Below are 23,322 nucleotides of genomic sequence, written 5' to 3'. Positions count from 1 at the left end.
AAAGTTTCAATGCATGATTGATTAGTCCCATGTGCTTAAGCAGATATTGTGGTTTAGGACCTAATGCCAGAAGACAGCTAGCTATTCACTTCATGCAAGACAGAAAGCAGAAAATGGCAGCAAGCATCCAGAGATAACATATCTTCACTTTCAGCACCCCATCATGCTTCCAGCCACCAACAGACTCTACTCACCAAAGCTACCAGACCTCCCACCCATGGAACACCAAGTATCTTAAAATCCTCAGCCTGTGGAGGAACCCTTCAGACTTAGCATTTTTACAACAGCTACTATATCTTAGTGTAGGCTATTTGTCTCATATTGTTTACAGTGGCTACCAAAACCTTTTCTTACGTGTCTCCATAGACTAGTTAAGGTTTGAAGAATACACTGTTTTTCCATGCAAGTACTCCAATTTTGTACATGGTAGATTAGACATAGACATATGCCAACAGGTTAACTGTGTCATGTTGAGTCCTATATTGGAAAAGTTATATGTACAGATGTTTAAGTTATGACATCCCAATTGATAAACTTGATCTATGGTTGGCAAATTATGTTTTTTTTTTGTTTTTTGTTTTTGGTTTTTCAAGACAGGGTTTCTTTGTGTAGTTTTGCGCCTTTCCTGGAACTCATTTGGTAGGCCAGGCTGGCCTTGAACTCACAGAGATCCACCTGGCTCTGCCTCCTGAGTGCTGGGATTAAAGACACGTGCTACCAGCCCCTCCCCGGCAAAATTATGGTTCTTTCATCAGTGCCCTCACCAAATTAAGACAAGTGTACATTTCTAGACTCACTGAAGCCAACTGAAGAGAGAGGAATCCAGGAGTTTGAGTTTTTTCAGACCTCAAAATGATTGCCTTGATTCTACATCTAGAAATTGTTGCAGCAGGAAACTCAGTTTGTGGATATGAAAGTCAGGGAATATTATCTTTAGAATATACTCAGAAAGTTCACAGACAGGCTGCATTAAAAACCTATCAGTTCTGCCTATCATCAGTAGATATGAAAATGATAAACTGTTCCCAGAATTGAGGTTGATTGGCATTTCATTGCATGTGAGTAATCAGTATCATGGAGTTAATGCAGGAGAATTTTACTGAACTGACCACCATTTTTAAATTTGCATCAGAGGATATGGTTTCATCTTAATATCGATCAGACAGACCACAGACAAGTTGAAATTACCTTAAAGATCACCTTCAGTTGTTTGGTTGTTAAGAATTTCTAGCTGGGCAGTGGTGGCACACGCCTTTAATGCCAGCACTTGGGAGGCAGAGGCAGGTGGATCTCTGTGAGTTCGAGGACAGCCTGGTCTCCAAAGTGAATTCCAGGAAAGGCGCAAAGCTACACAGAGAAACCCTGTCTCGAAAAAACAGAAAACAAACAAACAAACAAAAAAGAATTTCTATAGTTTTCTTCAAATTTTGATAAAATTGGGAAGAAACTTTGAAGTTACATGTCACTGTAAATTTATTAGGAAGTGATTGTTATCAAACATAAGAATGATAATTTGATAGGAGCATACATAAGTGATATGTTTTGTTCTCTGCCATCACAAAACTATGCATACACATGTACAGATAGTTGTATAGAGTTTGACTTAAAAGACTCAGTTGTACAGCCATTATTTATGATTGAACCATTTATGTGATTCAGCTCTACACCCCAATCATTCAAATTTACTGACAGCTAATTAAATATGATCTCAATAGGGAAGACTTAACATTCATTCCATTAAATTGACTGCTAGAGGGAAAATACTAAAAATTTCAATGGTAGTCATCTTTTTTCTTTGAATTTATGAGAGCAAAATCTCTCAGCACATTTAAAATTAATAAGATGCTGAATATACTCCACATAGAAACAGCCATCGCACTCATTTGAAATTAAAAAAATCTAACTCTCCTGCTTTGTTTTTTAATTTTAGAAAAGATCATAAAAGTTTCAATATATCATATTATCCAGAGCACATTATTTTTTTCTCCCTAAAAGTATTGAAGGCTTTGATTAAAAGTCCTATTGATTTTCATAGGAAAGGATTTCAGACCTGTAACTGCTTCGACATCAAGAGTAGCTCCATGAGTTTTAGGTCTATTTGGGATGTCTGTTGTAATAAAGGCATGATGCTCATATGAGCTGTTAAAAAAAAATCCCCAAATTTTAGGATTCAGTTTGGCTTGAAGATTTCTATATTTCAATGGACTTCTAGGCATTCAAAGTACACCCCAGATGAATAAAAATCAATTTGTTAAGCAGTATAGATAAATGGTTTCATGCAGCAATGTGCTCTAATATGATGGCTGTGTTTGAGAAAGTAAATTAGCATCAGCAAGGTAAAGGCACTTGCTGTACATGTCCATGTGTGTTCCATGCCCATAACCCATGAAAGGTGGAAGAAAGTTGACCACACAGATTTGTCCTTTGATGTCCACATTCACTCTGTAGCAGAAGAATGCCCACATGGACCACCCTCTTTCTCTTGCATGCATACTAAAAATGAATACAATTTAAAAGAATGCTTTAGATTAAATGTCTGACCTCCATTTAAAGGGAAAGCATCAGACAAAAGCATCTAAGCATTCTGCTACAAATGAAGGTATATTCCCAAATAAGATTCTTAGAAAATATTTTGAATCCTGAAAAATCTAAGGTATGAAAGATCCGATATAAAATTGAGTTTTGGTCAGATATATTTGCCATTCTTCAGGTATGAGATATGGATCTATCCTTAGAATTACCCTGTAAGATTCAGTTTTTAACATACTCTTTTCTTTGCTTCATCATCTAAACATTCATTTTTCTGTTTAAATGGAGACAGAATTTTCAGATGCAGTCTCTGCAGTTCATATTTTACTAACTGATATTGTCCAGCAACTTCAGGACAGGTGAACACTGTTGGTTAAGGGTTCCAAGGATGCTTTCCATGAACACAGTTGCTACATAATTGCTCTTCTATGCAATTTGTATACATCCAGGGACTTTTCAAACTAGAAAATAATTTACAGGAAGTTATATCAATTTTATCAATTCATTTTGATGCCTAAAATCCATGTTTCTAAATGTACAATTTGCATCAAAATCACTCCCCAGTGGAGGCCGACTTAAGTACTACACAGTACAAAACAGTTCCAAGGTCATGTTGATAGTACTTTCAGATCCTTCCATAAGAGCTTTTGAGGTGTCCATATCATAGGTAAGAAGAACCTAATCACGTTCGCTATGATAAAGCTCATTGTTGGTTTAAAAGTCTAGTTCATATAAAGTCATAAAATTGGATTTTTTAGTGTTGGTTCTCTGTCTGAAAATACAAGAGTTGGCCACATGACAAAGAAGTCTCATTAACAGGGTATGTACAAAATCATTACCCGAGAAGGCAAGCACACAGTTGGCAGCAGCCAGGCGCCAAGCTGAATTACAAAGTGAGGATTCAGATGGGCATAGCCATCAAAGTCAGCCAACTGCTTTCTTCTTAGTCCTGCCAGAGATGGGAAAGCCACTGATTCTGAGGGGGTTTGTGCTTTCACTTGGAGTTAATGGTCCCACCTGGCAATTCCATCCCTCCTCTTTTCCATTGGTCTGAAGATGTCTTTGCATTCTCTCTGTAGCAAGGATTGGGTGTTTGTGTCCATCCAGGAGCATGGAATTGCTGTTGCCTGGGGTAAGCATGGCCACCTCAACCTCCTCTGCCCTTTGTTGCACAACACGCACTGAGAGACACCACAAGAGAGGAGAAATGGTCTATATTTTGGAGAAATACATTTTACTGCTGAGGATAGAAAGCCACAAAATATGGAAAGTTAGTACCAGTTCATGGTAAAGCCATAAAAATCCCTCGTACTTGGGTAATTATGTTCCCATTTTTCTCTGTCATAATGGCCTATAGCCTCAAAGGCTGTGTCTCCATTTTTTTAATATTTATTTATTTATTTATTTATTTATTTATTTATTTATTTAGGTTTTTCGAGACAGGGTTTCTCTGTGTATCTTTGCGCCTTTTCTGGGAACTTACTTGGTAGCCCAGGCTGGCCTCAAACTCAAAGAGATCCTGCTGTCTCTGCCTCCTGAGTGCTGGGATTAAAGGCGTGCACCACCACTGCCCGGCTCCATTTTTTAAATTGGTGTTTAGAAACATTTTAAAGACTTTTCCAATTTTAGTTTTTTTATTGTCATTATTTAATGAACCATTTCAAGTTATTTTTGAAACAGGTGGGATGAAACCAAGATAAACATACATATATTTCAAAATAATTGTATTTTTGGTAACACAGCATGTGTACATCTTATCCATTGCTTAGGTATTATTTAATGTATTTTCATTTTATTTCTAATTGTAAATGTACCAAATTATAAATGTAAATGTATCAAAATTTAAAATACTTTTACTTTAATTCATACATGAAACATAAACATTGTAGTGTTATGTGAGCTATCTTTACATTTAATTTAGCTTTCATGAAATTTGCTGAGTATTTAGTTATAAACAAACCTATGCTAAAGAAAGTGAACCACAACAGAGGAGAAAAGGGACTCTCTTTGACTACAGCTCAAACGTCCATATTCTTTCCAAAGGTGACCATGGACATAGCCTAAATGCAGAAACTCTCTCTTCACTGTAAAAGTGCAAACATGCATTTTAGTGCTGAGTTCTTTTATACTTGTATCTCCTTTTCTCTCTTAAAAAAATATGCTCACTCTGGTAAGTTGTCACTTCTCTGATCTCTTAGTCACTGGGTGTGCTCATCACAGATTCGTGGCTTTAGTTTCTGACTCATCTAGATAGGATCCATCCCACTGAGAAGATGTTATCTGAAATGTCTAGTGAGGAACTCTATCACTGGGCAGGATTCCTATGAAACTATTACTACAGATAGAATTTTGGGCTTATCCTATCTAATATGTTTCCCTTAAAAGCACTGATGACCGAGGACTGAATTTTTGCTCTGTAAGGACAGACGATAGATAAAATGTTAGGATGCATATGTGAGGAGCAGAACACACCACAAATTGTGGCCTGACTTGAGTGAACATTCATTTTGCCTGATTCGGCCACTCAGGGAAACTTGTAGAAGTGACAGTGGGCCTTCATCTACACTTATTCTTCACTGTGCAGATACTGTTAATCTCATTGATTTCATTGTACAGATGGGGCAAGTGAAGCGGCCAAGACTCCCCAAGCTCACACAGATGTTGAGCAGCAGGTAGGCTGTGAACATGAGATAGACCTTATGAAAGAATCTCTTACTTTCTCCACGCACTGCTTCACAACAAAAATATGATTCTTCCAAAAATAAATACTAGTATATAATATGGAAAGCCAGATATGAAACCTTGTAAGAATTAGTGGATATTTTTCTGATTACTCCTAAAAAATCATTATTTATGACTGGAAAATAGCTATGGTGTGATTCTCTACAGTTTTGCAATGGGTCCTAGGCCACATTTCTATCGATAAAAGGCAGCAGTTGCCCCCTGCTTCTCCTCATGGTGTTATAGAGAGGGACAGCTGTAAGATTTCCAGGAAAGTATTTTCTTTTGATCTGACTCATATAATATACAATAATCTGCATGAAAATAAGTAGGATTGAATATGGCAGGCACAGCTGAAAAAGCCACCTCTGTGCAGTCTCAATTTAACATTTAATTTTATTAGCTACAGAAAGGTGAGCTGATTTTTCCACAAGTGTAAGCAATATGCATAATTAATCCACACCTCAGGACTCTGGGAAAGATCACTGGCCAGCTTTAACTGTGTTCAGACTAGAATGAAATTATATCATAACTGGTATCGAATTTTGAAGGTTCAGTTATGAACAGTGTGACTCCTTTATGTATTTGAAGGTTGGTACCATTTTCTTTTGATTAAAAACCCCACAAAAAGTCCAACAACAGCAAAACACACACACACACACACACACACACACACACACGCACATGCACATGCACACACACAGACACACACACACACAAACACACCAACATACACACACAAACAAATCAGCTTTAGAAAGCCAACAAGGCATTCTGTTAAGGAAAAACAACAGCAGCAACAACAACAACAACAAAACCTCATTAATCCATGAACAGGAACCATGTAGATAGTGACAACTGCTGTGAATGTGAATAAAATTGGGCTGAATAACGACATTTAAAGTAAAATAGAAAGATCTACAATTGATTTGCAGTTGTTGAGCAGTGAATACACAGTTAAATTGCAGTCATTTGAAACACAGGGTCTTTTAAAAAACAATTGGCATCAAAACCATTTTTCAAGCTTGAATCGTGTGCATCTAAGATACTGTCTAACTATTTTTTATGATAAAGAATGGATTCAAAGCACAGCTGATCCAAAGACAAAAGGGCCCTTAACTGCTGAGTTCCATTTGCAGCATTGTAGTAAATAGGACAAAAGTGACCCACCTGGAATTTTACCTGAGTTTGAAGTGACCTTACAGAAGGCCCCTCAGCTTTGAACATTATATGATCTCTGTTTTCTTATTGCTTTCACTATATTATGTCATCAACCCTTGGCTTCTGCAGGAAGCTGATATGCAAAATTACATGTGGTAAAAAAGAACCCCCTGAAATCAATAGAGACCCCAGCAGTCTGTTCCTTGATCTACAACAGAGCTCTCTGCCTTGTTCAAAATGGATTCCTCAAATTACCACTGTGTGTGGGTTAGCCAATGGTCAAAAGGAACTTTCTCTCTTAATATTTTCTATTTTAATTTCCCTTACTCCTGTAAATATCTATTTTGCAGATAAAGTCATGGTGATACTACACATCATCCAATGAGAGGCAGTCTTCTGGTACTGGGAGAGCATAAGTACTATTCTAGCTAATGTGAACAGGGGGGAGTCATTGCAAAATGGTTGAGTGGGGTATGGTCAATTTTATATTTACAAAATACTTAAAAACTAATTGAATCACACGAGGATCACAGCCTTTTTTGTTTGTTTTCTGTACTTCTCCAATTAAGCTAGTCAGTTACAAATAACCATTAACACTGAGAAATTACATTTATTGAAAGCTTTCCCTAAATGATGTTCCTAGCATTTTTAATTTATTCACTTACTTATAATGGGATAACTGTCAGATGGTCTTAATCCTTCAGTAAAGGATTCATTGACTTAAAATTTATGAAAAAAACAAAAACAAACTTTCTCAGACACTTTATAGACCAGATAATGTTTTATCAGCTTGCAGTAGTAACATAAGCAAGTTAGCAGTAGGTGTTGTTAAGAAATAGAGACATAAGCAGAAATACTCTAAAGTTAACGAGTCTTGATGGAAGACACAAATGAACTACATGAACTTTCAGTAAGAAATGTATTGCAGCTAGAAAGTAGAGTGACTTTGTTTCCCCTTCCCAAGGGAATCCTTATGTCCTTCTTAAGGTGCTCCTTGTTTCCTAGCTTCTCTGGAGCTGTGGGTTGCAGTCTGCTTATCTTTTGCTAGACTGACAGCTCTGGAACCTGCATGAGACCAGACTATACCTTCTGCATATAGGAGAGAGATGTGTAGCTGGGTCTGTTTGAGGGGCCCCTGATAGTGTGATCAGGATCTATACCAGGTGCATGAGCTGGCATTCTGGATTCCATTACCTATGGTCCAACACATTGCTCATCCTTGATGCAATGGGGAGGGGCTTGGTCCTGCCTTAAAAGAATCTACCAGGCTTAGCTGTTCCCCCATGGGTGAATGTACCCCTTTGGAGGAGGGGATGAGGAGTGGGAGTGGGGGTACAAAGAGTAGGGGGGAGTAGGAGGAGGGATGAGGCAGGGTTCTGTAATTGGTATGTAAAATGAACAAAAAAAGAAAAATGACATTGAAGGACATGGCATCAGAACATGCTCACTTGCTTGGAAGAAGCACAGTAGATTAGGTAATAGAGCTTGCTGCAGCAGAAACCTGTGTGTAAGTACAGACTTGACCTGCAGCATTTAATCAGGCTAGACTGAATGACTAGCCATCACCAAGTATCCACCTGCCATTGCTTCCCTTGCCCTGTAATTATAAATATGCACTACCATATTTGGGTTTCATAGTTGAGGGCTAGGGTACATACACAAATATTCTGTACATGCATTTACCCAATATCTCCCCAGCCTTCTGGCAAAAGATCTTGTTTGGCCTAGTAAACTGTGGAAAGGACTATATTGTACCATAACTTTAGTGGCAAGACACTTAGGGACTATCATGATCTGGTTCATATTCAAATACACAAATCAGATCACACTGAAGGTTACAGGATTGGCTTTAGCGTGGAAGAACACAAAATAGAGAATTCTCTACTTATTTTTCTGTGTCATCAGTGAAAACAAAGCAAATAACTGAATGCTCTTGGGAGGAGAGACTTCTTGCTGGAGGTGTAAGGAAAGAAGAAGAGGTTTGAAATGAGCTTTTAGGACGCTGGTGGGGGAGCTGGCTGAGGAGTTATGGAGCTTTAGTAGATCTCTAGCCAATGCAGAGAGCATGGATTGAGTCAAAGCTTTCAATTCATTTATCAGTGGAGAACAGAGAGACACAAACTTCACCAAATTAGACCTAAGCTGATGAGCTAGCATGAGTAGATAATTGAGTGATTTTTTTTCAAACAATTCAATAATATTCTCTATGAAATAATGAATGCCTTGAATATTTCTATGTTCAATGCTTATACACAATGTAATACAAAAAAAAAAAAAAAAAAACCAAAAGAATTAACTATCTAGCTCAGATTTCTATGAACACCTTCACATTCCAAATATCCCTAGAAAGACAAGTAGCTGGAAAACTACCATTATTGTTAATTTCTCTTATTAAATATTAAAAGAGATTTTCCTTGAAAAAAATTATCTTTATGAACATCGTAGTCTAGTCTGATGTAGTAAAGTCCTAATTCAAACTCGAGGACACTGTGACTAAAAGAATGTTCGAAGACATGTCACTAAATGAGTAAAGCCACGTGACTAAAAGACACCAGTGTACTTTCTACCATGTCATCTCACCCTTTTCACACTGCACTCTATCCTAAGACTACACCTTGGAGAAGGGCTCAGTAATATCTCCATAAATATAAGGCAATCAAGGTTAACAGAGAGCAGTTAGCAGGTGTTTACGGCATCATGTGAAGAGGCTTTAAGAATTTGAACACATGTCAAGATAAAATTTTCTATGCATCAATGATATTTAAATTGTGATAGGGACACCTTGAAGATGTGTCCCTAGTGCAAGATTCCTGACTCATGATGAGTCTTAATTAGCCTTAATGAAAACTCATCGAGTTCTGGTGGGCAACACAAAGACCACTGAGCATAAGATATACCACTGGATTATTTAGTCAGATCTCAGCACTTAAGACTGATTACCTTTCCAGCACTGAAAGAAATAGAATTTCATCGGCCACCTCCCTTGTCTTCCTATAATTAAGAAACAGATCGGGGCTTTTCTCTTTTCCTCTTCCTGTGGGTCCATTGGAGGCTTTCTGATGTTGCCTTAGAGGGAAATATTAAAGGAGAAAAATGGTGGAGGCTCTCACAGATATGCTAAAAGCCTGTATTCTGATCAAAGCCTAAGCTTATTGTACAATCCTCAAGTGTATTAACAAGAAAGACTGATAACTTTTCACCTAGCAAACTGATTTCAAATCTGGAAGGTTGCCAGGCTCGCTCCTTTACAAGGGAAGAAGAATCAGATTTCCCCCCTTAGCCACACTGTGACTCTGTGTCACCTTCTGCTCATTCCTCTCTTAAATAGAGTCAGACATGCTTCCCTTCAGCAACTACACCTTAGCCAGGAATCCCTCAATGCAATTATCACTGTCTATTACAACTGCGATTTTCCAGCAGACCCTAATGACTCCTTTTTCTCATTACTGTTGACCTTAATCCACTCTGACTCAAAGCTTTATAAATAAGTCCTGCCACCATCATAATGCTTTTCTAACAAAATTCCTTTCCTGAATTAACATAGTTTTCCAGCATGCATTGGAACATACTTGTGTTTTGGAAATAACACACCTTTTTGTTCCATGGATATATAGCTTGCAGAATGCAATCTGTGAGTGAACTGTCTTTAGGAGTTCACAACTAAGAGCAGAGGATGCAGAATGATACAAATGTGTGATTTTGAATGGGCTTTGCTAAAGAATTATTGATAATATTCTTATTATATTCATACCATCTAACTATTCCCAATTCCCTAAATAAGTATTTTACTTGTCGTTTTCCAGGGAATGCAATTGTGTGCCGTGGAGTCAGCTGGTCTCATTGTTCTTCTCCAGTTCTTGCTTTGCCTTCTCTAAGAGTTCCCAATGTAATTAATTTATGAATATGAGGCTTGGTGTTTGATTATTTTAAAGCAGATCAGCAATATGTCCAATGAGCCCACAGCTGCTGAGGCTGAGAATATGCATCTGGACTAATCTCATCCAACTGAATTTGCTCTAACATCAGGTTCACTTGAAATCTCAGTGCTGTGGCTGTTGCTACTCAAATCTAAGTCAATCTAAATCTGTAACTTTAGAAAATAACACTCCTGTTCATAACTCATGTGTCATAATCATGAGGTGGGGAGAAGTGCACCACAGCTTATGTCTATAAGCCAAATTTCAAATGATTGAAATAATCACTTTCCTGGGCTGCTACTATGATGATATATTTAAAGTAGATTCAGGCTTAATTTTGCTTATTTTGGCATGGACTACACTATTTTTATAGTCAACTCAACATATTTGGTTGAAACATTAAACAATTGTATTTTCTATTATTACCATTTATAACCTAAGAAATATTCTTCTGGTTTATGAAATAAAGGGATTTCTATTAAAGAGAAGGTACCCACAAGTACATGCATACATACATTCCACTTACATTCTTTTAGTATAGTAGTGATTGAAATGAATAAATTTGTAAGCTACCTTACATCTCTATCATAATTCTCCTAGTATAACTAAACATAATTTTTCCCAATGAGCTATGAATATAAGAGAACAATCAAAACTTTTTTTTCCTTAGCCAGTAACTGGTTAAAGTCATTCACTTCCTTGGGATCCCACAGTTCAAAAGACCTAGTGACATATCTCATACTCTTCACTGGAGAACAAAGCAAAAATTTCAAGGAAAGAATTAATAACTAAGCATTGGTTTCCTTGAAAACAGAAATTTCAGTAGTAAATGGAAGCCTCCTTCATATATTTGAAAGGTGGTATTAAGAAGAAGTAATTATTTTATGTTATAAAATCTAGAACAAATAAGTACCTTTTAGGAATAAGAAAGGTTTGAAAAAAGGTAACAAATACCTTTGTAAATGATTAGTGTTTCCTTATGAGATAATATATGAATATAAGGGGACTGGGAATGTAGTTTAGTGGGAGAGCATTTTCTTGCTTTCATAAAACCCTGTGTTTAATCCCAAGTGCATACATACAAAGATACAAAATGGGGGTCGGAGGGAGATTCAAAAGGGAGGGAAAAGGGGAGAAAAACAAGGGAAAATTGACATTCAGACCATTCATGCCAGGTGAATTGGAACTTTGTGAAATGTTGCTTGAATGCAAACATCATAATGGAGAGCTGGCCAAGATTATTCCTCATGTCTTCTTTGAAACTAGTGCTTATTTTTTAAATGACATCTTTTAGTAAAATCTTAAGAAATTGCACATACCTGAGATATCAGTACTTTAGTTCAAACATATTTACAGGCCATTTATCAAATCTGTTGTAGAATAAACCAATTTTACCAATTTTCTTATAGCATAATATTAATAATGCTTGGAACAAAAAATATGATTGTACTGACTATATTGATACCTCTTTCAAAGGGTTTAGAATATTAGTATTTCAAAGATGCAGGAGATATGTAGACTGAAGTTTCTCTGGTCCCACCTGGCCATTCTGTCCTGCAGCCACTTATAAAATAAACACTCAGAGGCTTAATATTAATTACAATCTGTATGGCCTATGGCTCCTGCACATTATTAACTAGCTCTTACAACTTAATTCAACCCATTCCTATTTATGTTTTGCCATGTGGCTTTGTGCCTTACCAGTGCTTCACATCTTGCTTCTCTTGGTGGCGGCTCACAGCATCTCCCCTGACCTTTTTCTTCCTCTGTCTCTCCAGTTTGAATGTACTGCCTAAACTTATTCTGCCTCACTATTGGCCAAACAGCTTTATTTATCAACCAATCAGAGCAACACATATTCACAGCATACAAAAAGACATCCCACAGCAGAGATTCTTAATTTTTACCCTCAACTACTTAGTATATTAGCAAATAATTGACACACTTAATTAAATTAAATGAAATATTCTAGTAGAAAGATAAGATGACATATTTTCTTATTGCTGTCTAAAGAAAATAATAGAATACTGAAAGTTACTCCTTTAAAATTGAAAAACATTAATTTCTTCAAGGACTTTAATGTGTGTACTGTCTTAGAAATGTTTAGGAAAAGGAAGACTATTTTTTAGTATGTTACCTTTAAAATATGAAGTTTTAAGACATGCTTCATTACATACTGTATGTGGAAATGCGCATTGAGTGGCAGTTTTGAGAAACACTTTCTTGTCCAAATCCATTTTTATTATGCTTAAAGTTTATTTAATTCTTATGCCAGATATAGTTGTAAACATCTGACTTAGGCATATTCACTCCTACTGTAAAATCTTCATTTATTTCCTCATAGTATACTTTAAGCATTAATAATTTAAAATAAAGTTAAAGTTTGATTTACAAAGCATGGTTAATTGGAGAATCAATTGATGAAAGATTTAAACCACAAGAAGAACTGTGCAATCATTTGATGATATTAAAATTAGAAATGTTTAGAATGTATTTCATGAAAAAATTTTACTCAAAAAGGACAAAAAAACTCTATGAAAAAATTTAAAAAGCTTTCAGCAAAAAAAAAAAAAATAAATATATATATATATATATATATATATATATATATAATAAAATGTTTACATTCAATTCATAAGGGAATTTTTGAAATATAAGATTTATTTTAAGGCATAAATTTAGATATTCAATGATTTTATATAGCTGCAAGACATGCTTGTTTTCCTTCTCCATGCTAGGGGTGGAGCCAAGGGTCTTGAGCATGTTAGGCAAGTGATGTACTGCTGATAGGCTCTCGGAGACCATGTTTGTCCCTATGAAAAACATTTTATTTTCCTGTTCAACAAAATTTATTGAAAGTGTATACTGAAATGATACTGGAGAATTCTCACTTATAATTACATACAATTAACATACAATTAGTCTTCCAATTAATGTAAAAAATATTAGAAGAAGAGAGTCTGATACAGAATTTAATCTTGGTTACTAAGGTTATAAGCTCCACATTATTAACTGCTTCTTTATGTTTATTGTTTAATGAAGTTTTCTCATAGTTAATAATTGATATATTTTATGGTTTTCCTGAAAGGAAGTAATTGAGGTTACTTTGTAGTTATTGTTATGTGTTCCTGGTTTCCTCCCCATAATCAGGAAATATTTGTGTACATTTCATGATGTAAAAAGTGAAACTCCAGGGATGGGCAGTGGTGGCACATGTGAGTTCAAGGTCAGACTGGTCTACAGAGAGAGTTCCAGGATAGCTAGGGCTGTTACACAGAGAAACTATGTCTCAATTAAAAAAAATAATAAAAAAAGATTAAACTACTGTATTAAAACAATGCAGGAGAGCATGGTGTGAAATATTGGAGACTACAAAACAAAACAAGTGAAAAATATTAGTAGGAATGGGTTGAATAAAGTTGAAAGAGCTAACTAATATATCCTGACCCTTAGGCCATGCAGTTTCTAAGTAATATAAGCCTCTGTGTGTTTACTTGAGACCAAGTGACTGTGGGATGCAGTTGGGAAAGATGTGACCTGATTCTGGAGCTGGGAGGAGAAACTTCTACCTACAAATGTGGGAGGCATAAACCTATTGTACTGGAATTTTTTTTTTTTTTTTTTTGTACATGGACAGAGTCATTGATAAAAAAGCAAATGACCAATTCAGTGCATAGGAAAATAACATACACAGCTTGAGAGACTCATTATTAGACCTTTCATGACTATGATGGATGATGCTGGGAGTGCAGTTGGCAACAGGAGAAATGTAACTGGGCAGACCAAAGCTGGAATTCACATTCCACAACACTTGCCGTTTTTTAGAGTTAGACACAGATATTTGTGTTCAAAGACAAATGGGACAGTTACAGGGCAAACTGAATATGGATGACTTAAAAGAACTAAAACACAGAAGGTCATGACAACTTCATTCAAATGCTGAGATGGGACATTTGGGGAAAATCTGTATATTGTTAGTTAATGCCATTAAAAGTTCTATGGTTACCAAGCCTTATGCTCAAGAGTAGTGGGCTTTGTGGGGGTTTTGTTTTTGTCTTAAAAAGAAAAATAATATGAAGTTTGGTGGGAGAGGAGCGTAGAGAATCTGAGAAGTTGAAGGACATGAAAGAATATGATCAAAATATAGTGCATGGAATACTAAAAAATAAATAAAAACAAAAAATTCCATGATTAAAATGACTGGAGTGGTAATCTTTGCTTTAGCATAAGTGGAACTCCTAATCAAAATGTCCATGCTTTAATTCTGTGAAGAAGATATAGGTATTAAATTGGTTGGGAAGCTAATAAGATTCTTTCTACCAATGATCTTCTATGAAAACTGAGCAATTGAAAAAGAAAGATTCACTATTAAAGTATAGATTGAGTGAGAAAAGAGGAACAGGTGTTAATCTACATTTTTAGTGGTTCCTGGGCTTAATGCTCATGTGTGGTAAAGCAAATTTTAAAGAGAGGAAGTAAATTAAACACATAAAAGTAACAACTACAAAACATCTTTAGGAAATTGCCATCAACAGTCTTCAATTCTGGAATTCATGTTTTTTTCTTTTATGAATTCAACATATTTTAAACTCTACTATGCAAAAAAAAATGAAAAGAATTGTATTAAATGTGACAGACTACTTACTCTTACATCATTTATTTTAGCTAGGATTGTGTATAGCCTACAATTAATGTTTACAATGAATCATGTTGTCATACTAGTATTGTATAATTAAAAGTTGAGGTTGTTAAAAAAAACATGTATGTGTCATGAAAGAATGAAGATATTTATAATCCAGTCTAGTTTATCACTTAGGGCTTCTATGTATATATAGCAATTCAACTAAATTGTGACATGTAAGTAAAAACTAACAAACAAACAAACAAAAACACCAGGCAAAATACATGGAGGAGAGAATTCAATAAAAGGCCTAAAAGAAGCCAGTGTGCATAGAATGCAAAAAAGAGGAGGGAGAGCGGCTGCAGACAAACTGCCAAGATTCAGGGTTTCCATTCTAGTGCAAAGCTGTGTCCAAAGATAACTGAGAAACCAATCCACACACAACAGGACTGGGAAGAAGGTGTAAAGGTAAATGTAGACAGAACTACTAAGAGGTAATTACAGCGTTTCAGGAAAGAAACTGGTGAGATTTGGCCTATGAAAGTCATGGTTGAAGTAAATGCACCAGCTTTGATAGATATGTGGGAAGGATTTTCCATTGCAAAGAGAGAAACAGACAAGGATTCTTATAGTTGCTGAAAAGATAATCAAGAAGAAAGGTGATAAAGTTGCAAGAAATGCAGAGGGAGGCAGGATGCAGAGATTCAAATTACAGGCACGTTAATGAGTTGTGCTTGTGCTTCTTAAGAAAAGTGTGCACATCACACACCTAATTACAACGTGATGCATGATGTCTGTTCTGGTACCATCCTATTTATTATGATGGAAAGAGGACAGCTTGTAGACACTCAATCCCTGCACCTTAAGGACAGACTGAGGTTTACCTGTGGATGTACCATGACTCTCGCCTTTCATGGGATCCACAAAGGACTAGAGGGCAGTGTATGACTCACTGGAAACAATTAGCATTTTTAAAATGACACCTGGCTTATCCCTCAAATGATTGGGATTATTTTGGCTTCTGAGGCCCAACCCTCTCCTTAATCAATGACATACATCTAGAAGCAGTGCTTAGAAAAGAAAATTGATCAGATACCAGAAAATACACAGGAAAGAGGAGGCAATGAGTAATGGATGAGAGAAATAAAAAGAAAAATGATAATGTTATATAAAGGCATTATAAGTTTCATAAGTCATCATTTTAAGTGATTTTGATTTAATAACTCTAAAAGAAAAGAATTAAAGGGAAATTAGAGAAAGAAAAAACAAACTAACTTTACCTCTGAATTTTTTAATTGAGTTTGTACCAGGGAGCAAGATAGATTCAGACAAACAAAACAAAACATGGAGATAATGATTTTTCTATGACATTGTATTTTTCATTTATTTTGAAAACAAGAGAATTTTCCTGAAAGAAAAAAAAAGTAATTTTAAAATTTCTTTTCTTTTTAACTATTTTATTTCTCATTGTGCATCACTTCTGAAGAAGACAAACACACACACACACACATGTTCGTGCACACACACACAGACTTGTCTATCCTCATTCTTTCTAAATAGAGTTCATATATTTTTAAGCCTCTCATCTTTTACCACTTTGCATCTTCCCCCAACCTATGTAAGTCTGGAGGTATATTTAACATCTTTATTCCAAACTACAGGAGAGTCATACAGGGAAGAGTGGATAGAGAACACTCTAGTGCTGTAGCCTGACTGAACTTGGTAATGGCTAGTAGCAACAAAGATTCTGCTAACCCCAAGCTAATCTCTGCATCATGAGCTCCCATTATTGGAACTTCCAGAAATGAAGTAACCAGTGTTAGTTCATTGCCATTAATCAAGATGTGGAAAGTGGAAAGTCAAAATAAAAAGAAAGAAGTCTAAAAAAGGAAGAAAGAAAGAAAACAGGAAGGAAGGAAGGAAGGAAGGAAGGAAGGAAGGAAGGAAGGAAGGAAGGAAGAAAAGAAAGAAAGAAAGGAAGGAAGGAAGGAAGAAAGGAAGAAAGGACAGTATTGAAGGAAGAAGCCAAAACAAATAAAAGTTCCAATTCAAGCAAAGATGTCAATGGTAGTTTTGAGGAAAAGTTAACTGAAGATTTGACTCATTTGGTTATATACATATGATGCGTTACCCACACTTTTCAGGTCTTTGTATTTTCTTTTCTTTTCTTTTCTTTCTTTCTTTCTTTCTTTCTTTCTTTCTTTCTTTCTTTCTTTCTTTCTTTCTTTCTTTCTTTCTTTTAATTTTTTCGAGACAGTGTTTCTCTGTAGCTTTGCTCCTTTCCTGGAACTCGCTTTGGAGACCAGGCTGGCCTTGAACTCACAGAGATCCACCTGCCTCTGCCTCCCTGAGTGCTGAGATTAAAGGCATGTGCCACCACCGCCTGGATAGGTCTTTGTATTTTAATAACTCTTTTCTTTTTTTAATGACATTACATAATATAGTATAAAGGAGAAGACAAAAGCTAACAGATCAGAGTTGAACAAGACAAACCAACAAAAGGAAAAAAGCCCAAGAGAAGGCACAAGAAACAGACCTACTTCTTCACACACTTAGGAACCACAGGAAAACACCAAGCTGGAAGCGTAATATATATGCAGAGGACCTGGTGCAGACCCATGCAGGCCCTGTGCACACTGCTTCAGTTTCTGTGAGTGCATATGAGCTTTGATCATGTTGTTAATCACTCTTTTCAAAAACGCCACTGGACATATTCTATTCCATTTTTCAGACTAATTTTGTTTCAGATTGTTCTTGCTATGGTTCTGCTCCAGAAATTCGAGTTCCTACTAAACACTGAGGCTAGTCTTGCATTGCAGCTCCCATGGTACAATTCTGTCTTGTTCAGATCCAGAGGGCACTGAACTCTACTGCACTAGGCAGCTAATTTTTTTCATTTCCCACACTGTCAGTGACATCTTCTCATTAGCACACACTCGCTTTGTAGAACTTAGACCACATTGTAGCTATTTATTTGTTTTGTATTTATTTGGATGACTCTGATTTTTCTACACCAATACAAGTTCAGATGGGCTGCTCTGTCTTTTATGTTCTTTATTACATGAACAGAAGCTCTAGTGAAAATTCTGATAGTTAGTTTAATTGTGAACTTGATACAACCAAGAATCATCTGAAAGAAACCCTGTATTAATCAATTGTCTAGATCAGATTACATGGACATGTCTGTTGAGGATTGTCTGGATCAGTAAGTAACTAATTCAGGCAGGTTACCCTGTGGGTAGTACCAAACCTAGGCAGGCCCTGGCTTATAAAAGAAAGCTGTCAAAGTTATCCAGAAAGCAGACCAAGGAGAAAGCCAGCAAGCAGTGTCTGTCCCTCTGTGGTTATCTGTTGCGACTGCCTTGACCAGCAAGGATGATGCAACACCGGAGCTCTTCTTTAAGCAGTTTATTCAGGACCTTGTTAGTAGCGATGTCTCTCTCCGGGCAAGCCTCTCCCAGCCCTTAAGTAGGTCTGGGCTACCAACCCCAGACAGCCACGTGGGCACTATCCATAGGTCCACGCATATGCAAGCGGCACACAAATCCAGCCATAGCCAAATAAGGAGCTGTTTACCACAAAGAGTACTTGCCGTCGGGAAGGCAGAGTGTGGAAGCCAGCGCCATCTTTAAGGTGCGGCTACACGCAGCTCTCTACAGTTATCTCCTCCAGGTTCTTACCGTAAATTCCCTTGATAATGGATATGACCTGGAAGTATAAGCCAAGTAAGAAAAGCTTTTCTTATTCTATTCTTTTCAAATACTCTTGTTTTTGGCTAGAGTGTTGTCACAGCTGTAGAATGAAGCTAGAGAAGGGTCGAACATACAAGGCATCCAGGGGACATTTTCTGAGTTAAGGGACAAAAGACATATCATTTTACTGAAATTATATAGTGATGCTATCAGTTCACTGAAGAACACTGGTAAGAAGTGAAGACCTTCAATGTGTTCATAAATATTTCATTTGAGTTAAAATAATGAGCCAGGTTTGTTCATTTTAATATATTAAGGTTTGTAGTTTTTTTTTTTTTTTTTTTAACTCTGGGGGCCCTCCAGCCAGCTCCCAAATAAATACACAGATACTTATTCTTACTTATGAATGCCCTGCATTAGCTTGGCTTGTTTCTAGCCATCCTTTCTAACTTAAATTACCCTGTTTCTCTTTAACTACATTTGCCTCTGGGCATTTTACCTTTCTTTATTCTATTTGTCTTTCTTTCCTTCATACTCAGTGGCTGGCTGTGTGGCTGGGTGGTTGGTCCCTGGCATCCTTCTCACCTTTTTTTCTTGCTCCTTGATCACTTCCCTAGATTTCTCCTCTTATTTATTTTTTTACCTGCCAGCCTTGCCCATTTCTCTCTCCTGCTATTTATTAGACCAATCAGGTGTTTTACGCAAAAAAGTAACACAGCTTTACAGAGTTAAACAAGTGCAACATAAAAGAACGAAACATATGTTTGCACAATTAAACAAATGTTCCACAGCATAAACTAATATAACACATCTTAAACTAATATTCCACAACAAACTTTTTTTTTCTTAAATTAAATTACCAAATTTATGCAGACTAGAAAAGAACTCTGTCTTCTGTGATACAAAAATGACATTTAATGGTACAGAGCCTTGGGCACTTCAGAGCTTCTGTGTTCAACTGGACCCTTTTAGAGCAGTGCCTATCTGTACTATCACTTCTTAGATTAATGGTCAGGGTGTTGGTGAACCCAAGGGTCCAGGAAAATACTGAGGTTCCATGTCATAGAGTATTGAGGTCATCTATGGATATTTGAAGTATATGAATCAGAAATATTTGTATTGGTAGTGTTAGTTGTATTTCATTAATGGGTATTTATTGATGAAGACAGAGATGTCATACAGCAAGTTCCTAGGTGTGTGTGTGTGTGTGTGTGTGTGTGTGTGTGTGTGTGTGACTTTATTTTTTTTTTATATTATGTTTACATCATTACTGCCTTTCCTATGCCTTTTCCCAACTCCTCCTACATACCCTCTCTTACTAACTTTCATATACATGGCATCATTTTATTTAATTTTTGAGATATTGTTGATGCAAAAGTGGTGAGTGCATGTGTACTTAAATATATAAATACAACTAAATCATTCCATATAATGTTACTTGTGTATATATAATAACACACACACACACACACACACACACACACACACGTTTCAGGGATGATCATTTGGTATTGGGGAACCACTTGTATACTCTTCCTTGAGGAAGAATATTTCTCCTGTTCTCAGCATTACTGTAGTTCCTTGTAGTTCCTTGTCTAAGGTTGGGGTCTGGTGAACTTTTTGCCTTCCACATTAGCATGTCTATTGGTGTCTTACTTGTTTAGGTCACATTTAGGAAGCCGTGTTTGTGAGACTTCACAGGTATAGCATCTCTGACATTTCTATGAGGCACAATCTCATAATAAATTTCCTGTTCATGTGGCTTTGACTATTTCTGCCCCTTCCACAATGATATTTGAGCCTTTGGTGCAGGCGTTGAGCTGTAGATGTATTAATTGTAACTGAGCTCTATAATGTTGCCAATTGGGCTTGTCTATAGTGGTCTGCATCCTGTTACTTCTACTAATACTTAATCACTTTCTTCTATATTGTTGGAATCATGAAGCACAAATCAATGCTCATTCCAGAGTCATGGTTTAATCCACTGTGAACTGAATGTAATCAAAGTTGTATGTTTTATTTTATGTCTGTATACATTGCATAAAGCTTTCTCCTAGGAAGATCAAGTTGCATCATTTGTGATTTTAACAGTTCACAATATTATTATTTGTTATTTTCAGTCTATCAGATATATATTGAATTTTTTCCACTTACCCAAACCTTCAGAATATATCCAATTATTATGCAGCCTAGATTGTAGCTGAAGTTTTCCCTGATCCTGCCCAGCCCCACAGACTCCAAAGCCACTTAATAAAATAATCACCCAGAAGCTTATATTAATTAAAACTGCTCAGCCATTAGCTTAGGCCTACCACTGACTAGCTCTTACATTTAAATTCAGCCCATTTCTGTTAATCTATATGTTGCCAAGTGTCTCATGGCTTTACCTGTGTGCTGTTTCATGCTGCTCCCTAGACGGTGGACTAGCATCTATTGCCTCAGTCCTTCCTCTTCCCAGAATTCTCCTTGTCTCCTTATCCCACCTATACTTCCTGCCTGGCTACTTCAGCATTTTATTAAACCAGTGTACAAAAGCATTATTCCACAGCACTAGATTACTTAAACTTTTTAATGAAATAATCTATAAGAGAAAATTCCAATATTTATTATATAATGGAAAATTATTATCCCTTATGAGAAGTGAATAATGAAATAATGTACAATATTCACCTAAACAGTTACCAACAGATAGTTAAATATATTTGTGTAGATATTTTATATATCATATAATTCAACTTATGCTAAATGTATATTGTGTATCTGTGTAAGTCAAACTAATGTAGTCTGAAAGTGGTTTCAGCTATTTCTTATGTACTCCCTAAGGAAAGACATTTTGTACAGAAGTTTCTGATATTTTTTTCCTTTAATATTAGATTTATAATAGTGAGAATCAGACTAGATATTCACTAGAAAAAGAGGGAGAAAGCTATAAATATGCTGTAATCAGGGTATAAGTTATACACAGTTAGCTAGTCTATATAATGTCTTATCCTCCCACCCACTTTGTTTTGAAACTTTTTTTGTTTCAGGACCTGGTTTCCAAGCAGGTGTGTCTCCCAGCCAAGTGAAAAGATGTCTTTTTTTAAATTTAAATATTTTTTATTCATTTTATGTACCAAACACAGATTCCCCTCTCATCTCTCCTCCTCCACCAACCCATCCCTGATCCCCTCCTCCAAAAGTTAAGGCCTCCCGTGGGGAGTCAGCAAAGCCTAGTGTATTCAATTGAGGCAGGACCAATCCCCTTCCCACTGCATCAAGGGTGAGCAAGGTGTTCCACCATAGGTAATGGGCTCCAAACACCAGCTCATGCACTAGGGATAGATCCTGGTCCCACTGACAGCAGCCCCTCAAACAGACCGAGCTACACAACAGTCTCTCCCACATACAGAGGGTCTAGTTCTGTCCCATGCAGGTTCCACAGCTGTTGGTTCAAAGTTTGTGAGTCCCAACAAGCTTGGTTCAGTTGTCTCTGTAGATTTCCCCATCATGATCTTGAACCCCCTTCCTCATGTAATTCCTCTTCCCTTTCTTTGACTGGGCTTCCAGGGCTTGGCCTGGTGCTTGGTTGTGGATCTCTGTATCTGTTTCCATTAATTACTGAATGAAGACTCTATGATGACAGTTAGGGCATTCACCAATCTGATTATGGGGGTAGGCCAGTTTAGGTACCCTCTCCACTACTGTTAGTAGTCTAGGCTGGGGTTCTCTTTGTGGGTTCCTGGGAATTTCCCTAGCACCAGGTTTCTCCCTAACCCCATAAATCTCCCTCTATTAAAATATCTCTTTTATTGCTCTCTCACTCTGTCCCTCACCCAGCTTAACCATCCTGTTCCCTTAAGTTCTCATCCCCCATCCCATCCCTTCTGTTGTCCCTGCTCACCCCCAGTTTATTCATGGAAGTCTTATCTGTTTCACCTTAAAAATGTGGAACACTTCACAAATTTGAGTGTGTCATCCTGTGCAGGGTCGTGCTAATCTTCTCTGTATTATTCCAATTTTAGTTTATGTGCTGCTGAAGCAAGCATAGTGAGATGATGTCTTATGTGAGCACACAGCCTGAAAACAAAGCTGACTTTGTAACACACATGAGAGCATAACAATGGATTATGATTTTTATTTTTCACATATTTTTCTTGAAACATTCAGATTCAGATTTTATGTGAATCACTCTATTTTTGCATATGCACAGTTTTGGTTTCACTTGTTCTGTCAAATGTTTCCTGTTCTTTGTGGAGGCCATCCGTGTCTATAAGAAGTGACATTTTTCTAGCAATGCACTTCACATTGCAGTAACAAGCCTGGGCTTTTCTGTGGAATGACCCTGAAATGGGTACAACTGGGAGTGATGAGGTTCTATCAAGGTGAACGAGGACTGTTTTATTAGATGAAGCAAATAATTTGCTCTGTCAATCTCCTTTTTTATTATCTTTTTGCTTCAGTGATAGTGGAGACTTTTAGAAACATGGGTAGTCTCTCACATCCCATATCTGATAAATATCCATTTGATACATCTACACAGACACACCGGATTTTCTCCTGCTGGCTTATCCTCCTCCAGAAGAATCTGAAATTCAAATTCTTCACATTATACCTGGACTGTATCCCTTGTGGGATCTGCCAGTGCATTTTTGAGTTTTAGTTCAATGTAAAAGGAGTCGATATTCACAAAAGCAGATGG

The 23,322-nt window shown here is 36.7% G+C and overlaps 1 non-coding gene across 1 annotated transcript; it reads right to left on the bottom strand.

The window, feature by feature from the left end:
* Positions 1 to 22,562: 22,562 nt before the first annotated feature.
* Positions 22,563 to 22,665, bottom strand: LOC118572071. The gene has a single exon (XR_004943446.1). It is a non-coding gene; the product is annotated as a U6 spliceosomal RNA (small nuclear RNA).
* Between the last annotated feature and the right edge of the window lie 657 nt (positions 22,666 to 23,322).

This window comes from Onychomys torridus, chromosome 21, assembly GCF_903995425.1.
Source record: "Onychomys torridus chromosome 21, mOncTor1.1, whole genome shotgun sequence".
NCBI lineage: Eukaryota > Metazoa > Chordata > Mammalia > Rodentia > Cricetidae > Onychomys > Onychomys torridus.
Note: the sequence above shows the minus strand (reverse complement) of the source record. Positions and strands in the feature narration are given on the sequence as shown.